Below are 6,079 nucleotides of genomic sequence, written 5' to 3'. Positions count from 1 at the left end.
CTGATAACTGTCTGACGTGGATTCTTCTTCCGTTCACCCCCCCCCCCCCACCCCCCCACAGTCTGGCTGAAGGCGACGTGTAATATTAGTAGGCCTATACATTAAGGCTGAACATCCGCCCAATGAAATATTAGGCCTTCCTGTTTTATATAATCACAGTCTTTTGCATTTTGCCCTTTGAGGACTGTGCGTTCTCAGTTCTTCAGAGAGGAAAGAGAAGTGAAATCAATTAGTCAATCAGCTTTCATAACGACAAAACCTGATTTCAGATTAAACAGTACGCGTAAGATTAGGACTCTTCAGGGGGGAAAAGAAAGAAAAAAAAAGAAAGAAAGAAAGAAAAGAGAGGGGGAGTGGGAGAACAGACGCCAAAAACTGTTAGAGAGCGGATTCCTTAATTATGTGTTTAACGACGCTGAGACAACCGCTCTTAAATGATCAGACAATGAAACCATTTGCACTCGTTCCATATTACCATATACTAATTGACTGTCTCTTGTTGCAATTAGGTATTCATTCAACTTGATGAAAAATGTTACCTGCAGCCTTAGGCAATATTTTTGATAGCGAAATTAATTTTCGAAGCAATACTTCGTTCAGCTGTTATAATAAATGAAGGAACAGTAAGGATGGGGGACAAAAACACCAACTTTATATTTAACAGTTTGGCTTGTTGGTAGTTTCACAAAGTCGTATCAGGTTCTTTTTCTCTATGTCAGAATTATTGTCGGCTTAGCACGCCCGATGTGACGGGAGCCAGACGACGGAGCTGCTTAGCTGCATGAGTAATTGCCCAAGTAGATAGATGTATTAAAGGTGGTTGAAGGGATGGCGCTGTTTTGCGGTCGTGGCGGTGTCAGACACAGCATTGTGTTGAGTTTTATAATAGTCCCAATGCGATCCTTTTGGTGAGAGACGGTGCGCAATCACAGAACGGTGACAGTTCAATTTCACACTTCATTATTGGTCGACATTGTGCTTAGAGTCACTCAAAGGGACAGCCATTGTTTTGTCCCCCTTTTTTGATGCTGTTCATTTTTCTCTCTCTAAAAATTGGTCTGGAACACGGTATTATTGGTCCTGGGCCCCGAAGAAATCTCTCCCAGATGCCGAGGCGCACGCTTTTTTTTTTTTTTCTTTTTACGGTACGGTCATTGAGCGCATTTATTTCAGAGCTTTGTTAAATTCTCGATTCTGATTGGTCGAAAAAAAAGATGCGAGGTCTCAATAACAAGTGTATGACAGAACATCATAATGTTCTCTTTTGGAACTCATTCCAGCTTTAAGCGTACACTTCACAGATCTAGATCGGTATCTCCTTACCTTCCAGACGCTAGGTAAGGCTGCGACTCTTTGGTGTGTTACTTAAAATCCTCAGCACCCAGACGTTAACAAGCTAAAGTTCAAAGGGTAGAAATGCCCCGCATCATCACTAAATTCTCCAAAGAGGACAAACAACAACAACAACAACAACAACAACAAAAATGAATGAATCACGGTGAAGTTTGACCGCAGTGCTAAGGGATCTTGGTGCTAAGACCACCTTGATGTTCAAGCATTGCATCATACTAAAAGGCTGAAACACTTTTCATCATCATTAGCTGGGTTTTTTTTTTTTTCTTTTTTTTTTTTCTTTTTTTTTTTCTTTTTTTTTTTTTTTTCCAAATCCAAGAATTCATGCACTTATCTAACATCTTGTTGAAACAGGCGACCTAAATCCACACTACGTGTGGATGATGTAAGATAGCGTTTACATGCTTCTTATCTTGGGATGCCGATATTTCAGTTGGTTGAAAGGCTGAGCCTGAGCTAAGGTTGAACTGTCAGAACACAGTCTCCTAGAAAGCATACGAGCATTTAGGGGTTTAGGGTATATGGTCGCAACGGTTAGATTGTTTACAATCAGAAATGCATATAGACAGTAAGGTGAACTACTTTGGGTTAAAATGGAGGTTTACTTTTGTAGACCAGCTTGTGTAATTCTGCTAGATCAAAGACGTGTTAAGAATCGGAGACAGTTTCAAACATTTTGAGGACGAGTAAGTTCCACTGTTCAACAATACCGATTCTATTTTCATATTCCTGTATGTGATCTTCCTGTAAATTCTATATGATGACCTGTTGCCTTGTTGATAATTAGTTTAAAGCAGCATGGCAAAAAGATTAACAACTTCAAGGCGGTAAGAGCTGCACCGCCCAGCCGCTGTTTACTTTGATACCAACAAACTGCCTTTCTAGATTTATCGCTTACAAGATGGTCTTACTTTCAGAAACGAATCAACCAGCTGAGAAGGCTACATGAAAACATTTGAATGAGAAACTAAATGTTGTGTGCTGTGTTTGCTAGCAGATAAGTCCGTACATGCAGATGCAAGATGCTGTTTTGGACCAGAGCTGAGAAATGCAAGATTTTTTTTTTTCAAAAAAAGCTGACATTTAATCACAATTTTACTGCTTACTGGATGTACGTCAGTAATATTGGCCACAAGAGATAACATAAGAATATCCTTTTGATTAATTCTCAGAATTATCATTATATAAAAAAAAAGGTGATTTGCTTTAATTATAAAATGACCTTTCCAATCAAAGCTTCTACCAGTGAATCAGATTTGAATCTTTTCATTTTCACTTTGAGACTAATATAAAATATTGACCGTAAAATTAACATCAATCGCATCTCTCTTCTGACAAACAGTTTCCTAGGAGACGGTGGGTAATTAAAGCAGACTGTCTCCCTGAACCTGCTTTTTGAAGTCCCATGAAAGTCCAGCGTTCATTTCTCATGCTGTTGGTTGGTCTGCCAGGACATGCCAAAACAAGCTCTCATTTTTCTAACACTCTCTCACTCACACTTCAAACTTATAAGACATAACACTTCAAATGTGTCAACACTCTCTCGCTTTCCCTCATGAGTGGAGAAGTTACAGACTTCTTTTCCTCTCAAATAGAAATACATTTGAATGGTCTAAAATTGAATGAAACTCGGTCGCCCCGAGCTCAGTCGCACGCTCTTAAGTTGTAATAATGATAACTTTACTGATGTGATGAGTTCCAAAGGAGCTCATTACCATGTTGATACTTATGAAGGACATTTGCATGAAAAACATATCTTTTACTATCTCTAACCACTAATTTAACCGGAGACAGGTCTGGGTGTTTTCCTGCTTTTCTTCCGATCCCAGGAGAAGAGCGGAGAGTAAAAACATCCAGATCCGTCCCGCGTCGGCCGTGAGATGCTGGAATGCGCCGGGGCATCCTCAATAAAAGTTACTTTTTAAACCTGAGCCAAACAGCAGTTGGATTCAGTTTAGGTCACATTTAGATAGCAGATGAGTGCCTGTGAGCTGCGGCTGTGTGTCGTCAAAGCCACTTTATAGGGCTCATTGTTCTGTCATCGGCCTGAGATAACTCAGACAATGCTAATTACATTGAGAGGGCTAAAAGTAAACAGGGATCAGTGAAGCTCCACTGATAATGGTGGACATCAGACACAGCGTCCTCACAAACCCCATACATCTTCTCTCTCTCTCTCTCTCTCTCTCCCTCTCTCTCTCTCTCTCTCTCTCTCTCTCTCTCTCTCCCTCTCTCTCTCTCTCTCTCTTACTATCTCCCCGTGCGCAGAGGGTAGGAGAGGAGACTGAAAGGATCTCTCTCGTCTTTTCCTTCGACTCTGAAACGCAACTGATAAATCAGAGAATGACTCAGCCTGGTAAACACTGAAAAGTTTCTATTTCAGTTCCCAGGAGCCAAAAAAAAAGAGAGAGAGAGAGAGAGAGACAGCCGAGCTTCCAAAAAGGCCCAACTTTTGGTCTGATCGTTGTAAAAAAAAAAAAAAAAGGCAGGACACGATGATCTCCAAGCTGAGATTTTGCCAGAAGCTCTCAAAGAAAAGTTGAAATAGTGCCACAGATGAAAAATAACTTCAGCTCATGCTTTAAAAAGGAGCATTATCCCAAATAAGCATGACTCAGTACAACACAGTTCAAAACAGAAGAATTATGTTGTTTCACCGTGTATCATATTTATGTATTTGTGCCACAAATAAATCAAGTAAATTTGGAATTTTGGAGTTTTCATAGTGTCATGTGAATGTTCTTGTTTTTGTTTTTGTTTTTTTGTTTTTATGTACCGTTCTTACAGTTAAAACTTCTATTCCGTTTTTGTTCAGTTTTTGTATAAAATGCTAATGAGACTGGGTTGGATTTGTGATTTGTGAAAGTAGCGGTCATTCAAGGAGCCTTTGCATGTATATTTCTTTAATGATGTATTGAGTTGAATCTAGGCTAGAGTTCCATTCAGAACATGTCTCTGAGGAAACAAAACGGCAGACACGCTAATGAGTCGGCGGAGAATAAAACAGGTACGCCTTGCTAACAGGTAGAGGTGGGGGGGAAAAAAAAAAACAGGCACGTGTCAGGAGCCTGAAGGAGGTGGAACCAAATTTGTACCGAATCTCAGTCTGGCAATTTACCCCTACCCCGCCCCCCCCCATCTAATCAGAAATGTCTCTCTGGATCTTGTACTTGCCTTTTTTTTTTTTCTTTTTTGCAGCTACATTTGGTAACAATCTTATTTTCCTGACAGACGGGCTAACCTCTAAGAGCAGGGAGATGAACCTTCCTGGCGAGAGCAGGGTTAGAAATTGGACGGGGTGGATCGATGAGTTGAACGAGGAATGTCAGATATGTCATCAGTGTGCTTGGAAAAATCCAGAATTAGAGGAAAGACTAACTGATTCTGACAACGGAGGCACTGGAGTGCATTTACAGTACCTACAATCTTCTGTGCGTCGAAAAAGAAAGAAAGAAAGAAAGAAAGAAAGAAAGAAAGAAAGAAAGACAGAAAAACAGAAAGAATAGCTCTGTATGCAAGAAAACAGCAGTATATTTCGAGCAGTTATATTTGAAGTGCGGCAATGCTACACGTTGCAGCTTCCCCATATTTACCTTACATTCATAATTAGCTTTGCTGATGCTTAAAAATGATTGAGTAATGATTCTATTCCCTAATACACTACACAGCACTGGTATATTATGGTATATACACAGTACCAAGGGGACAAAACATTACATTAAAAAATCATTGTGACAAGTACTGGTTAATATAGATAGCATTGTTGACGTTACAGTAACTTGATTTATGATTCCACACATGAATAAACTATACAAAGGGTATAGGAGAAGTATAAGAAATACGTGATGTACAATGCATTGTAAGTATTGGTAAATTTGAGTACCCAGTGAATAACCACATCATTATGAGATCATTACACAAAAAGGAAACAGACGCAGATCTACAGTAGCTATAGAACATCAGCGGAGATGCAGTGAACTTATCAGCCTACGTGTAAAGCAGCATACCTGCGGACATGCAGTGAACTTATCGGCCTACGTGTAAAGCAGCATACCTGCGGACATGCAGTGAACTTATCGGCCTATGTGTAAAGCAGCATACCTGCGGACTTATGGTTTGATTGTTTTTCCGGCGCGGTTGACGTAAGAGTCGCATACAGTATGGAGTAAAAAAAAAAAAAAACGAAAAAAAAAAACGAAAAGACATAATGATAAAGTGTTGCTGTTGGTGTGTTAAGACTGCATTACCGGTTGAGGGCCTTAAGGGAGGGAGAGATATTGAGGCTGTCAGAAGGTTGTGCCAAAATCCTGCCAAGGTCGAGCACACTTGCGACCAAAGGTTGCACCAAAGTTAATTACTACGGACTGAAGCCATTTTGTCTTTCTCCTGGGATTTTATTTTTCTCCGTTCAGAGCTAGAGCAGAAAGCTGAGGATTCAGGTTATTTCCTTGTATATAACACCCCCCCCCCCACACACACACACACACACACACACACACATTCTTTCAAACCGAACAACCTACAATGATTTTTTTTTTTTTTTTTTACGACGTGCAAAGGTCACCACAGAGTCTGAACACAGGTTTCTACACTATAGGCTGATTCTGTTATTTTGTCTTACCTGCAAAAAGTGTTTTCTTTGTGTGTGTGTGTGTGTGTGTGTGTGTGTGTGTGTGTGTGTATGTGTGTGTGTGTGTGTGTGTGTGTGTGTGTGAGAGTGCTTTTT

Source organism: Chanos chanos, chromosome 5 (genome assembly GCF_902362185.1).
Source record: "Chanos chanos chromosome 5, fChaCha1.1, whole genome shotgun sequence".
Classification (NCBI taxonomy): domain Eukaryota; kingdom Metazoa; phylum Chordata; class Actinopteri; order Gonorynchiformes; family Chanidae; genus Chanos; species Chanos chanos.
The sequence above is the reverse complement of the archived record's forward strand: the minus strand, read 5'-3'. Positions refer to the sequence as shown.